We start from the raw sequence: 15,186 nt of genomic DNA on the forward strand, positions 1-15,186 counted from the left end.
TATAATATGTAAATAATGTCCTGGCTTTACAGTTTATATAAAATCAATCAGTGTACATGCTATTTTGTGCTAATAGGAATGAATGCAGTCTTTGTGCTGATGGAGGGCAATCAATCGAGCGTTCTTGTAAACAAGGTTTGTTTACATTCAGTGCCATCCTTTAATAGGAGCTGGATTTGTCCTTGAGGTCTTTCAAACATGCTGAAAGCATCGCTCCCCTCATAATGAATAGAAAAGCAATATTTTTGAGAACATTTTTTTTTTTTTAAACTAAGAGATATGTGGCTTCCTCGCCTCAATTTTTGTTGGCATATTGTGACAGAGAGGTGTGTAACTGTGTTATCTGTTTACAATTGTTGCAGCTCACTTATTCTTTTATGATGCAAGGTATGAAAATGTACTTACAACATTATACTTCTGTTGATAAGATTGTTTTTAGAGCACATTTCTATCCGTTAAGATTTACCAAAAGGTTTACTAAAGCATTACTGCTTTAGTGGTAAATAAACTTTTCATGGGTGTTAAACAGATGATCTCTAAGGTAGTGGAGGTACTGATGACTAAACTATTTCCTCTAGTAACACACTGCACACCTAAAGCTCTTCCTCGAAAAAGTGTAAAGTAGAGAAGTGGGACAGTGTTTCATTGATGTTTGTTCCTCTGAATGTGTGTTGACAGCCTCAGACAGCGTGTCTGAACTTGTTGCTTTCATCACTCGTGCTGTACGTCACAGAGGGCAGCGGAGATAGTGTTAGTGATACCGGTGGTGAAGAGAGGGAGAGATATTTTAGTTTAGATGACGCAGAAGTTACGGAAACCCATTGTCTCATTGTTGCAGTGAATTACTGGTTATTTAGGTCACCTGTCAGTGCAAAATATGTGTCTCTTATCTCTGATATCTCCCATGAGGACATTAGAGAGAGAAGTTTTTTTGTGTGTGAGTGTTTTAGCTCTCCCATTGTTTCTGCTCTCTGACTGCAGAATTTCACTGGAAACATCAAAATGTTTAGTGATGTCTAAGCTTTACCCTTGTGTGACATAACTGACAAGGACTCCTTCAGCTCAGTTTACCCTTCTCTTCATCAGGACAGCTGTGGCTGAAGGAGTTGTACATTCACTGAGAAACTGACTGTTCAATTCCCACATCATCTTGCTGCCATTACAGGTGGGGATGGGAATTTTTCGCTGAAATATTCAAGAACCTTCATGATGTTATAAATAAGTGCAGGGATTATTCATTCTTATTCACCTTAAAGAATTCTTCTGGGATATTTTTGTCCAAACGCATAATTTTTCACTTCTTATTTGGCTGTCTTTTTGATGTGTTACTGCATGTAGTATGATTTTGTTACACTGCCTCCTAACAGCAAGCGTCAGACATCACACAGCATCACGTTTACTATCCACAGTGCATCCATTAAAATTTTTTTATTTTAAATGCAGAGAAGTAGATATTATTAATGCGCCACTATCTCCTCTCTGTAAGCTAACATTACCATATGATACACTTTATTGCCCCCTTAGGGAATTTGTCTTGGACTCTAGGTGCTGCACACATCAAGCTGATGATGAAACGACAGGTTTGTGTGGGGCTGCTCTTAAGGCCCACACATACTCGAGTGTACTGTGAGCGGAGCGAACTCCGCCCGGCATATCAGAGCTTCCTTAGTCGAGCACACTGCTGCATAGTAGTTTCCTGTGAAATTTCCATGAAATCCTACATTTCCCTAAACCCCCAAAGCAGATGGATACGCCAGTTTCCTTGTTTTTCACTGGCGAATCCATCTTGCAAAGCTCCCATCTGAACGGTTTGGGCCCGGTTAGAAAGTGACAGGACCAATCAGCGACGAGGGGCAGTACTTTCAGGCGCAGCAGAGTTGTGATGTAAACAAGCAGCAGCAAAAGCTGGTGCAGTTACGGAGGAAGACATTAGCGTGGATGCCGCTAAAGCGCCAGTTTTATCAGAGCTTGACAACATTTCTTCGTTAAAAGAAGAACAAAGAACAGCAGTGAGTTGTTTTCTTTTCACAAACGACAAAAGTCAAGTACTGACATGTCTACAGTCACCATGTTTCGCGTTGTTCCTCAGTAGCTGCGCACACGCAGCTCGATAGCGACTACATCACGTGTTTTGTTGCTCCTATTGGCCCGTAGAGATGTGACAGAACGTTCATCCAATCATCCTCCGAGTTTTTTTTCAATGTCACATTTAATGCGGGTTGATGTGAAAAATACATGCCTAGCAGTGTTCTGTGTGACACCAGTACGCGGAGCGGAGTCTGCGCGGTCGTAAAATTTGAGCTTTGCGCACAAGGGCCTTGCAGATGTCCGCTTTGAGTCTGTGCGGACCTCCATGGAGTCTGTTCCGCGTACGTTCAGCCCGAGTATGTTTGGGCCTTTAGTCCATCCTGCAGCCAAGCTTGTTTGCCCCGCTTCAACCTTCTCACACAACGCCGTCTCTGCCTCCTCTCCACTGGCTGCAGGTGTCGTGCTGCTCTGTGTCCTCCGTTCTCGATGGATAATCTCCGTCGGGAAAGATGCAAACTCCACTGGCTTACTTTGTAGTAGTCAAAGAAGCAGTCTCTTCTACACAGTTCCTCCTGGTATGAGTGTAGGACTTTGTTTTGCTGCTAGTGATGGAACGGTGTCAGCGCGCCACTACCATGCTACCTCAATAGGTAGCATTCAGTAGTCTCCTGTTGATCAGGCAGTGTTTCATGGCAGTTACTGGCAGTTGTTAGCCTTTAAGCTAGCCAGGAGTTGTAGTTAAGACTGAGGTCTTCTTTTTCATCTTTTTTTGTGTTTTTTTGACGGAAATTTCCTGTTCTTTCTCTCCAAGGTGTCTTGGACTATCCATCATCTGTGTTGTCATAGGTTTCAACATTTCTTGTCAACTTAATTGTGTAAGATATAATTCGAGTGCTTCTTTCTTGCTGCCAACTGCTCTGGTTGCCCGGCAACATTCTGATTTTGGTTTTGATTCAAAAGATGAGTTCATTGAGCTATTTGAAGGCATCACATGGGAATATTTTGTTTCGTTATTTCTATATTTACAGTAATTAATGAACAGACCTATCCTGATTAAGGTTAATGGATAATATAAAAGCAAAAACTCCCAGTCCGGGTTTGTACTAAGCAAACATACCACCCTGTCAGCTGTATTTACTTTCTCCCTCTTTTATAAACTCTGTATCCTTAAAATCAGGTCAGGCTGTGTTTCTGTTATTGTGCAGGTGTGTTGTGCAATCTGTACTGTCATTTCTAGTTCTTAATCCCTTATTGGTTGCTGACGGTGTTGTACTCCTCCTTGTTTTGCAGCCTGCCTGTGAGCCTCTCTGTGATATTTGCCCCCTCCCCTCCTGCCCGTGGTTGTTGAAAGTGCGCCCCCTTGTGGTTCGTCCCTGGGTGCTTTAGCCTTCAGAGTGGCTGCAGGACTCGTTCTCAGGAAGGGAAATACAAAATGCATCACCACTGGCTGTTTCCAAGCAGTTTTATAGCATTTAAAGAGTTTTTTTGTTTTGCTTTTAAATATGCTTCCTGAATGGGTGAAGGCCACCTATCAAAATGATGAGCTGTACACAGGAGACAGAAAAGAGAGGGTGACTCATATCTCTGTGATACGCCAAGTCTCACATTCACACATTTACAGTGATGAACACACAAACAGAGAGAGAAACGCACACACAAGCTCCTACAGGCTCTGCTGTTCTGTCACTTTGTATTAATTCAGCACACAGCAGGTCCAGTCAGAGAGGAGGGGGGAGGAAGAGGAGGAGGAGGAGGGGGATGCTGGGGCTTTTGAACAGTGAATGGCAGAGAGAGCGAGAGAGAGAGAGGAGATAAAGAAAACGAAGGAGAAACTTTGCGTTGCGTTTGAACTCGCAGTCTTCTTTTGTCCTTCCTCCTCACATCACACATTGTCTGACACAGTTCCCATGTGTTCGCTGCTGCGATGATGCCAACACATTTCTCGACAGATGGAGAAAGACAAAGAGCCCAGACACAGAAGCTCATGTTGTCTTAAGAAAACACTGTAAAACCAGGCTCTGAGATTTTAGCAGCAACCTTACACTGGGCTCTTTTACACTGCCCCACATCTCAAGACTGTCTCATATGGAGATGCATCCTCTACAAAACAGAGCAAATACTGAGGGCTTTAGACCAGGGGTGTCAAACTCAACCACAGCAGGGGCCAGATTCTGACTTTGGGTCTAACCTGAGGGCCTAACGGGTCAATATTTAACCAGAAAATGCCAACTTAGTTTTCACCAGAAATGAATTATGAAGGGAAAAAGCTAAGCACTGATTATAAATGGTTTGATATTTAAAATGTCAACAGGATAAGTCTAATCAATAAGTAAAACTTATTGGTTTAAATGCTAAAAAAATAAAAGACATTTAAAGTCAATATAATGTCTTTAAAAGGCAAATATATGAGATAGAAAGTTGATATCATCATTTTTGATGGTGAAAATATGAGATAAAAGTCAAAATCATTAGTTTTAAAGGTCAAAATAAGATATAAAACTCAAGGTTAGGAGTTGAAAATGTCAAAATGGAAGAAAAAAGTAAACATCATGAGTTTGAAAGGTCAAAATATGGAGATAAGATTCAAAATCATGAGTTTTTAAAGTCAAAATATTGCTTAAAATTTAAAATTGTTGATCTGAAAGGTCAAAATACAAAAGCAAAAGTCTAAATTATGAGATGAAAAGGTCAAAATATGAGACAAAATTCAAAATCATAAGTTATAATGGTCAAAATGTGAGATAAAATAGAAAAATTATGAGTTTAAAAGATCAAACTTTTTCTCAAAATTTAAAACTCTGTTTCTAAAAGGTCAAAATAAAAGACAAAAATTTTAAACCATAACTTTGAGTAATAATTGTGAGATACAACATTGAAAATACGAAATTAAAACAAATTTCTTTTCCACGTTCCTGACTTTTAATCAAATCATTTCTACTCTTTCTACTCCGGGCGTCCTTAAGGGCTACGGAGACATCGAGGGTTGCAAATGAACGGCAAAATGGTCAGCTTTCAGAGGAAGAAAAGAGTGTCTATGCTGTATGGTTCAAAAGTTATCAACGCTTTGCTAAACTGTGTCGCTTCTTGTATACGACAACCCTGTCTTCAGAGACTCCGGGAAGTCAGCCAAGTTCTGGGCTCACTAGAAAATGTTCTGTAAGAGCTATGAATGCATGGAGGACATATAGAGAAAGGCACAATACAGAGCTTTCACAGGAAAAACAAGTTAGTGCCTATAACTTAGGGTTCAAAAGTTACCAAGCGATTTACAAAGGGGTGTGCCTCTGGCACGGATCCGTGCAGCTGGAGCTCTAAGGGTTAAATAAATTTGAATTAAATAAATAAAATATTAGAAAAATGCTTACTAACTGCATAATGTATTTCCTCTCCTCTAACTTTATGCAAGAACAAGAACCTCAATCACTCAGTTTTATTTATCTCTTCTTGTTTTCTCACCCTTATTGACATTAAGTCGCTTTTGATACAGTAATGACACTAATGATGAATAAGAAAATTGAAAAATATATATAAAGCACTTTTTGTTCCAGGTTTCTCCAGGCCCCCTGCATATGGTGTGCCCAGGTTATCACCCCTCCCACACATGGGTTAGGGGTTATAAGTTTGGCCTCATGTTCATCCTCTGCTTGGGAACCTGATATTTCAGGAACACTGAATGATTTTCTTCAAACTTTGGTTTCTTTTCTCTCTGACCAAGTGTTAATTTTCGCAGTGATTTTGAATTTTATTTGTAGTTTTATTCTTTAAAAGAAATGAATTTAAGTTTTAGTTCCATTTTAGTCATTTTAGTTTTAGTCTAGTTTTAGTCGACGAAACTCAAAACATTTTAGTCTAGTTTTAGTCCATAAAAGTCCTCACATCTTAGTCTTTACTTTTAGTCCAAGCATTTATTTTCTTGCCTAAATCTGGTACCAAATCATGGTAGTGTGTTCTCTGCACCCTGCTAAACCTGGGGTCCCTGCTTTCTACAGCTGAGAGACAGAATAGATACAGATGCATTACATTTTGACAGATTTGCCCACAGTGGGGAACTATCCCAGATTTTAAACGAAAAAAAAAAAAAAATTACAATTTAGTCTAGTTTTAGTCACTTTGACAAAAACTAGGCTTAGTTTTTGTCAGTTTTAGTCATCACAGATTTTTGGTAGTTTTAGTTTAGTTTTTGTCATGGAAAGAAAGGCTGTCAATGAACATTTTTAGTCATAGTTTTAGTTGCTGAAAATGACCCATGGATGAACTGATTACATTTTGAAGGTTTCGATAAAAGGTTAAGGTCATTGCATTTCTTGTGAGTGCATTATCACACAAAAAAATTTGAAAGATTTTCTTCCAATGAAGCACAAATCTCTACTCTTACTCAAGAATAAAGTCATTGAATTTTAGAGGCCCAAGATCAAGGCCAGAAACCACCTCAGCCCTTCCTCTTGACCCACCAATTGTATATTTTGTGGAGGCATGAGGAAGTGGGGCACCAAGTCTAGTTTATAAAGAGTTTCCTAAATCATCCCCCTGAACCATTGTGTGTTTTTAATTTAAGCTGTGTAGGAAATTTGTAGTGGGACTATTTTCTGCAGCGTTTCACTTCCAGTTTTTAAAAGTTCCCATTTCTTGTGGGTGGACCATGTAAATCCATTTATGTGCACCCTTTCTCTTCGCCCCATCCTACTCTCCGTCGTCTCCTGATGATTGTTGCTGTGGGGTTGGGAGAGTGAGGAGTTGTGTAGCATCCCTGCTGTGCAGATCATCATGTACATGAACTTCACATTTAATCTCTGCACGGAAACAATTAACTCCTGTCACCCAGAGCGCCATATCTGGCTCTTTAGATTTGGCATCTGCAGTCTAAATAAGATATTTTATGGGTGGACAGGTGACCTGGTGGGAAAGCGGAGGTAAAAAAAAAAAGCAGAGTGACAAAGATTAAACAGCCGAGGGAGTCTGTTTTAGACTCCAAACAGCCGGTCTCCACCTCTCTGTCTCAGTGCCAGAGTGCCACATTAATTTTGCACACTAAATCTCCATCAGGATCTTAGCGCTCCTAAATTAGCAGCAGCACCATCAAAGGCTGGAGGATGATTAATATTTTTTGACTGATGCAGATAGAGAGCCAGATGGGATGGGAAGGTGATGTGGGGGGTAATGGATAGTCATCAGAAATAGACAATAGGGTCGTGGACAAGAGAGGAGGTTATGTGGTCGTCCAGTATGACATTAATCATTCAGACAGTAATTAGCTTAGATTAAACCTCTTACCACATGATGTTTCTGGATACCAGGGGTGTGGAGGTGAAGAATGCAACAACTGTGATGAATGAGGTTTAGTATTCAAAGCATGAACATGAAGACTTAAAAGCAACAATTAGAGTAAGAAACTTTAATCCATAGCATATACTGACTGACTTAATAAAGCAGAGAACAGCAGTACTCCACTTTCAAAGCACACCCACTGGGAGAGGAGCAACGGTGCATTAAATTGTACATGTGTTTGTTAAATAAGCAGCATTTCACTTAAAGGCAAACGTTTAAAAGCAAGTCTGACCTCTGAATCGTTGGTTAAACGTCCAGCCTTCTACGCTCAGGTGTAACTGCTGTGTTGCAGTGCTTGTGTTTTTAGATTGTTCTTGTGACTCCCACTCCTGCACTTTAAAATGTGATCTAGCCAGGGTGCGAATTGCCGGGGGGGATGGGGTGGATTTCCCCTCTTCTGGTTCTACATGCGAGTACAAAAAGGACATTACCAACTTCTGATGCGAAGAGAGAAATTTCTGAGATTTATCTTAACAGTGAATGTTTGTGGGAATCCTGATGCTCAAACCCCGCAGCTGCAGGTGCCAACTAGCGAACCGGCAGGTGCTGCTGTCAAACCCATGTCATGATCACAGACTGATAGAACATCCTCTGAAACTTAGCGAGAAGCAAAATCACCTGATCAGAAGCTAACCTCTCTTCAAAAACCACCATCTAGTCCAGTAAAGTCTTGAGCTGGTCAAATGAAATATGCAGCAGCAAGATCATACCTGTTATAAGAGGGCAGATTTTCATCTTTCAAACTGATATATATAATATTTATTATTTATTTCATGTTGAGCAAAATGGATTTTCGATAGCTTATAATGAACAGACAACTTATTTACAATCATGGTTCCAATAGACGTGGTTCTGATAAGTTTAGAATTTATAGTAAAGAGAGCAGTGATGATCCACTCCGCTGACTAACTGGTCCATGTGCAGTGAGCGCATGTTAGAGTCTTATATACAAGAGAGAATCGGACCTGAACTATTTATGCACCAGGCCGTAGACATGTCTGTTTCTGCAGGTGTAATTGACATTGAACATGTATGTTAAAAGGACTTGAGGTAGCCTTAACTGGACCCTCCAGGAAACACCTTTTGCACTTTCACACTGACTTTGCTTGTCAACATTGGAGATTGCCACTTGGGTCCAAATCACTTGAAGTTCATGAGGTTTTTTTTTTTAACATATGCTGCAGATTGCATCAGACTACAGTGGTGAAAGAAGCTTTACAGTGTAAACCACTGGGGCAAGTATACCCAAGTCCAAGTACATCCACTTAAGGTGCTTGTTTTTGTCACTGAGAGGCTACAGATTAAGAATCCCTGCAGGGATGAAGCTTTTAAAGAGGCTGATGCTTTTTTTTGTGAACATACTAGCAGAGAAATCACTTTGCATCAAAGTCTCAACACTCCACTGGAAAAATAAACCGCTATGTTATGTTTCAGTGGTTATGGTGTTGTGTTGTCTCTCCCTTTATAAGTCCCAAAACATTACAAACAAACGTGCAGATCCATAAAGCATTAGAGCGGCTCCTGTAAAGTAAATGTTTGAGTCAATGGAGTCTATCATCTGAGGGATATAAAGCTGCTGTCTCTGACTTTAAAAAAGCATCATATTCTTTAACAAAAGTGACTATCTCTGTAGAGCTCCCTTCTGTTATGTTGTCAGACACTTAAATTAACAAAGGAGCCTGTCAGTGTGTGAACAAGCACTTTTGTCAGCCTGTCTTTGATCACACACATTTTCCCCCCAAAGATTACAGAGCAGCCATTAATGTCCATAATGTGTTGGATGGCTGTGGAAGAGAAGTGAATGTAGTCACTGTGATATCGCAGATTGGTTCACAAATATGGAGCATACCAGTACTCCAGCTGTTATGCTTCAGCCCTCCTGGATTAAAGTGATTATATTTGAAGGAGAGTGCAATAAGACATTTGTATTTCCTGGTTACCTCCTAAAGCAGTGGTTACCAGTGTTTTTACCTTTCCCAGCCCTGAATCTTAAAGCTAAACCCTTACAAAACTCACATGGTAAAGAGTTGGTATATTCCTGTCAGAACCCATTTCAAATATTTTCATTTCTAAAACCCCAACTAACAACTGTTCTAACCAATAGATCTTTCATAGATCTTTCGTATTCTTTGTGTCATTCCCTCCCACTTCGTCTAGTCCTGTATTATTACCTCCACCAAGGAGGTTATGTGATCGGCAGGGTTTGTTAGTTAGTTTGTTAGCAACATAACTCAAAAAGTTATGGACGGATTTTAAAGTGGGGGTATTATGCTTTTTTTCAAGGCTTTACACCATCTCTCTGATACCCACGTAGTAGCTTTACATGGTTTACAGCTCATAAAACTCCTCATGTTTCTCACACTGGCGTCCTGAAAAACCCTTATTTTAACCTCCATCTGAAACGCTTTGTTTTCGCTGCTGTCTCTTTAACAACCCATACTCCATACTTGGAGTATGGACACCCAACATTGTGACTTTATATTTATGTTTCAAAAATAGGAAAAGTATAATACCCCCTCTTCAATGAAATTTTCAGGAAATGGCAGAAATGGCATAAGGAAGAACTGATTAGATTTTGGGAGTGATCCGGATCAATGCTGGATCCAGGAATTTGTTAAAGGATTCTTTACTATTGGGAGATAGGGCTAATGGTGGAGGTCAGTGCTCTCCGAGTGCTTTTCTAGTTCCATATGGTACTGTAACATCTGTTTTGTGTTTTTTTTTTAATTATTTAGACCTTTGGATAATTACGAGTAGACAAGACTGAAAGCACCAGAATCCCCGTTAACAAGCCTCAGTGCTGAGATGTGTCTCCTCCAAGTTTAAATTTGGTCAGCGTTGCCAGGCAAACTCCTCTACTGAAAAGTGAATCAAAGCTCTGGCAGGTAGAGAGAGGTGAGAGTGATTAAGTCAAGGCTGAAGTGGATCTCTGTCACAGTAAGACATAGACGCAGATAACAGGATCCCTATAGATTGTATAGGGTTCTTTTTTGCTGTTGCAGTCAGGATGGAGTTTGGGGATTTCAGCTGGCCATGAGGAGAACATTCATGCACCATAAGACAGATGCTGTTGGAGGGGATGGGTAATGAAGAGCTCAGTGTCAAAGATCAACAATATTCTGGCATCTGTACAGACTGAAGTCTCATGGATGTTCTGCTGTCATCTCTGATGTGACATGCACACCTGTGGTCTAACCGAGAGCTGCACACTCTATCATGCATGTGTGTGTGCATCCACATGTCTGTACGTGTAGGTGTGTGCTGGTGGATCAATCTGAGGCGTGGAGTCCATTACTGTCAGCAGCACATTGAGCTGTAACCTGCCAAACCCCTCTGTGCCCCCACTGAGCCCCTCGTCTGTGCAGGAAACCTTTCTGTGACTGAAACAAAATGACATCCACCCACAGCATCCTCGCACTGCAGCTCTATTTCTTCTGTTTCCATTCAGAGGAGAAGGAGAATTTAAATGTAAATGTACAAGGCAGAAGATAGCATGAAATGAGATGTAGCTCTCTGGTTAGAGAGAAGTAAACATAAGAAAGTGAAACAAAAATATCTACCTCTAATTAGTGTTTTTGTGAACGGTTTCATTGTGAATAATCTGAGTCAGCAGAGTGTGAACGCTAACAAGGAAACTGAATTTACTCACTCAAAGTTCTTTACTAAATTTGCATAAAGATAGAAAGATACAGTAAAAATAGAACACAAAATAAACAAGTAAATGCATAAATATTCAGGTGCAGCTTGCAGGAGGTTGTTCTATTTTCTGGCACAGTAGCATGAGGTGTGAATGCTCTTATACAGACAGAGAGTCGCATCGGCTGTATAACGTCATCATAAAAACAAAACTTCTTCTTCAGGCTTGGCTCCACCCCATAAACTGTTTCCTATATCCATTGCATGGATATATTTCACATCCATCAGGGAAACTTCACTTACAGTTTGAGAAGGGCCAGGCTTTTCAAAAAATTCCCAGAGGGTGATTGGACAAATCTTCTGTCTGTCAGAGTCATTACTGGCCAATCAGAGAGACAAGACAAAATGAGGTAGCAAACACACACAGCTCCAGAGCTTACCTGAGCTATATAGGCTAGAGCTACCATAATGTTTGAACAGCAAAGCATGCTCCTGGCTAAAATTCATACTGAAGCCTACAGGGAGACGTGCAAAAGACACACCTGCTAAGAGAAGCCGTTATGTGGAAACAAATATGTTATGCAGACACAAGAACGACTGGGGATCTCTCAGAATTTACTCGAGCAGCAGCTGTGGTCATTGCCAAAGACAACAAATGCACACTTTTAAAGTCATTTATACTCTTCACACCTCATATGGGGAGGCACCCCATGTGCCCACTTCAGTCCCATAAAAGTACATTCCTTGGCTACTATTTCTGGTAGCCTGCCAACTCTGAGCCAAACTTAACGTAGCTGTTTTACATCATTCCAACAGAAAACATGATATTTTCACACGAACAGAAGCTTTCAGTGTGGCTCTTTGCTCTTGTTTTAAGAAAACAAATGTGGTTGAGGCCTGATCAAACTGCCTCGTTTCTTAAGCTACATCCAAGCTTATCGCTACCATGGAGATAGCCATTCATACACTGACTAACAGTCAGTTAGTCACCTAGTCACCAGTGGTCCGAAACTCAAGCTCAAAGGAATCATGTGCTTGGTGGGACAGCTCAGGGCTTGTGCCCTTTTCTGTCCATGGCTGGGTTTTCTTAACCTGACACGCCAGATGGATCCATCTGGAAAACCACTCATATACAGTGTTTGGGAAAGGGCAGAGGCTGTGAAAAAAAACTCAGAGGATGATTGGATGAACGTTCTGTCTGTCACATCTTTACAGGCCAATCAGAGCAACAAAACACGAGATGTAGCCGCTACCAAGGAGTAAACTCCATAGAGAACTGCATAACGTAACTGCAGACGTCAGTACATGACTTTGTCGTTTTTCAAAAGAAAACGACTCAATGCTGGTATTTGTTCTTCTTTCAACAAAGAAATGTTGTCAAGTTCTGATAAAACTGGTGCTTTAGCAGCATCCATGCTAGTGTCTTTCACCATTACTCCACCGGCCTCGTTGCTGTTTGCTTACGTCACAACTGAAAGTACTGCCCCTCGTTGCTGATTGGTCCTGTCACTGTCTGACTGGAGACAAATGGTTCAGATGGGAGCTTTGCAAGATGGATTTGCCAGTGAGAAACACAGAAACGAACGCATCCATCTGCTTTGCAAGGTCACGGTTTTCATTGTTGGCTGAGGAAGAGGGAGGCAGAGGATTCAAGAGGACAAGACGCATTTTATGATCACAAACTCATGCCGAAACACGTCAGCAGTAGTGATGGGGATCGTTAATTACCTCCGCCAAAGAGGTTTGTTTACAGGGTTTGTTAGTTTGTTAGCAACATAACTCAAAAAGTTGTGGACGGATTTTGATAAAAATTTTCAGGAAATGGCAGAAATGGCATGATGAGGAACTGATTAGATTTTGGGAGTGATTCGGATCACTGTCTGGATCCAGGAATTTTTTAAAGGATTCTTTACTATTGGGAGATAGGGCTAATGGCAGAGGTCTGCGCTCTCCAAGTACTTTTCTAGTGTTTATTGAGATTGATACCCTTATCGATACTCGTTATTGATCCAAGTCCATATAACTTGCACTATCAATACTTTTCTATTATTTGGTGGAAAGACAAACTGAGGACAAATATTAACAATTGAAGTGGTCTAAGCTGAGTGCTTGAGTTAAAAAGACTCAGTCTTTCACATCTTTTTTATATCCCTCAAATATGAACACATTCTTCATATTCAAAACTGTATTTATTGAAGCTTCTTGCAAAACTAAATTTTCCCATTTTTGTGACATTTAAACATATAAAATATAGAATATAGTCGTCTAATTTACCGAGGTTACCTGAATGCATCATATTCTCTGTCTTTTAGCTGTTAAGTTTGCTAGTTAGCTTTTTTCTGCTGATTCCACCATGGATTTATTCACTGGATTAATATGTTTAACAAACAGGGCTTGCTACAAAAGTTTGGGAGCACTTTTCAGCATTTATCTGAACAGCTGAAGAAGAAAACTGTTCTGAATCAGCTGAAGAGAATGAAATGAGTGCATGTTACTCCCAGCACAGGTGGAGTCTGTCTTTCTTTTTCATGTTGTTCTTTGCTCTTTATTTCATACAGAAACGTGGTCTAGTTCTGATAAAACTGCTGCTACACTACAGCTACAATACATCCAAGCTAACTGCTGCACTGGAGGCAGCTATTTCTACTGGCTCACAGGAAAACTTAACCCCAGCTGTAGCTACCGCCTCGTTCTCCACACATGGTGCTGATTGGTCAGAATAATTTTTGGTTTTGCACAAACATTGTTGATTGGATCTTTTCAAGACGGATGTGCCTGATGGCAGTCTAGCAAATCCATCTGATTTGCAAGGTTACAGCTCAGCAGTTTTTTATTTTGACTCACCTCAAGAATGACTGCAGGTTGTGGTCAGCGAGAACTGTTGCAAAGGTAACTCTAAATGTCTCCTCTCTCCTCAGATAGCGTTGTATCTGTGTAGCACGGGCTCAGTTCAGTGTTTAAGTCTGTCTCTGAGAAATTTAATCTATTGTTATTTCAGTCTGACTTCAGGCATATTTAAAACATCCGGCTTTAGTCAGACTATTACTATAATTTGACTTTTTCTAACTGCATGACACACCAACTGCGGTCATCAAATTGTGCTTTTATAAAACATCTGAACACTTCCTGTAAAAGCAGTATGGACCGATCAATGCTCTGTTATCACTGTATGTACTGTGACTCATACCTGCTGTCCTTCCAGCCTTGGCTTCCAGTCACAGCAGACAAACTGTACGTCTCAGAGTGTGAGTGGAAGAGTGAGACTATGGATTTATTGATTGAACTCACACCAGCAGTGCTTTAATCTCACATCTCCTTCTCATTAGAGAAAGCAGAACCGGTCAGAGAGTGGTATAGATCAGAGCAGTCATCAGAATCAGAGTGAAGGACTCAGCAGAGACCTGGGTGCTACCTGAGAGATAAGGATGAGGATTGTCTGTCTTAGGGCAGGCTACTGGTCAATTTTTAAATCTCAGTTTTAAGAATGTTTATTGCTTTAGGCTGTAAACCAATCTCCATCTTGTTATGCTCACCTCTCACTTAGGAACAATGAGTCTGCACTGGTGTGGTCGATACAGGATTACACTGTGGAAATGAATAACTTCAGCTCATCCTCCAACTTCAACCTTATCTTGTGGTTGCCTCTGATCATTGTTGGTGCCAAAAACCTGCTCCTACACAGGTTGCCATGGTATTTACAGTATTAAATGCCTCCGCTTATTTTTCTGTGACAGCATTTCCTTTAGCATCCTGTTGAAAAACTCTTGTGGCCTGGTCCCCAAACTTGGGTACTTAGGCTTAATCCCAATTCTCCCCAGAACCCTCAATCTTAACCCTCAGTCTCAAAATGCACGTTCCCATGAAGTGTGAAGGTTGTCCCAATTCTCCTGAGAGTTAGGTTGAGGGATGAGTTTGAGGGCTTTATCTCCCTCAGTTTTGTTCCTGGAGCTCCCTTGGTATTGAGGGTTATCACTCAAAGAAAGATGGCGGTGAATGCAGGAAAGAAAATGAGCTACAAATGTAAATTTCTTTGTTAATAGACATCTAAAAATGAAAAAAAAAAAAACACTCCAATATCTTAGTTTAATGTTATTTTATGGATTATTTGCCTTTTTGTAGTTTAACATTTACTTTTATTTTTACAATTGTTGCCGTCGTGCCATCGCTACTTCTTTCTCTGAATCAACAGACTATGCA

The 15,186-nt window shown here is 40.5% G+C and overlaps 1 protein-coding gene across 1 annotated transcript in view; it reads left to right on the plus strand.

The window, feature by feature from the left end:
- The window catches only part of phactr1 (phosphatase and actin regulator 1), a 67,270-nt gene that overhangs the window by 16,231 nt on the left and 35,853 nt on the right, over positions 1–15,186 (plus strand). The gene's annotated exons all lie outside the window — the stretch shown is intronic.

The sequence above is a fragment of the Cheilinus undulatus genome, linkage group 7, assembly GCF_018320785.1.
Source record: "Cheilinus undulatus linkage group 7, ASM1832078v1, whole genome shotgun sequence".
NCBI classification, from domain to species: domain Eukaryota; kingdom Metazoa; phylum Chordata; class Actinopteri; order Labriformes; family Labridae; genus Cheilinus; species Cheilinus undulatus.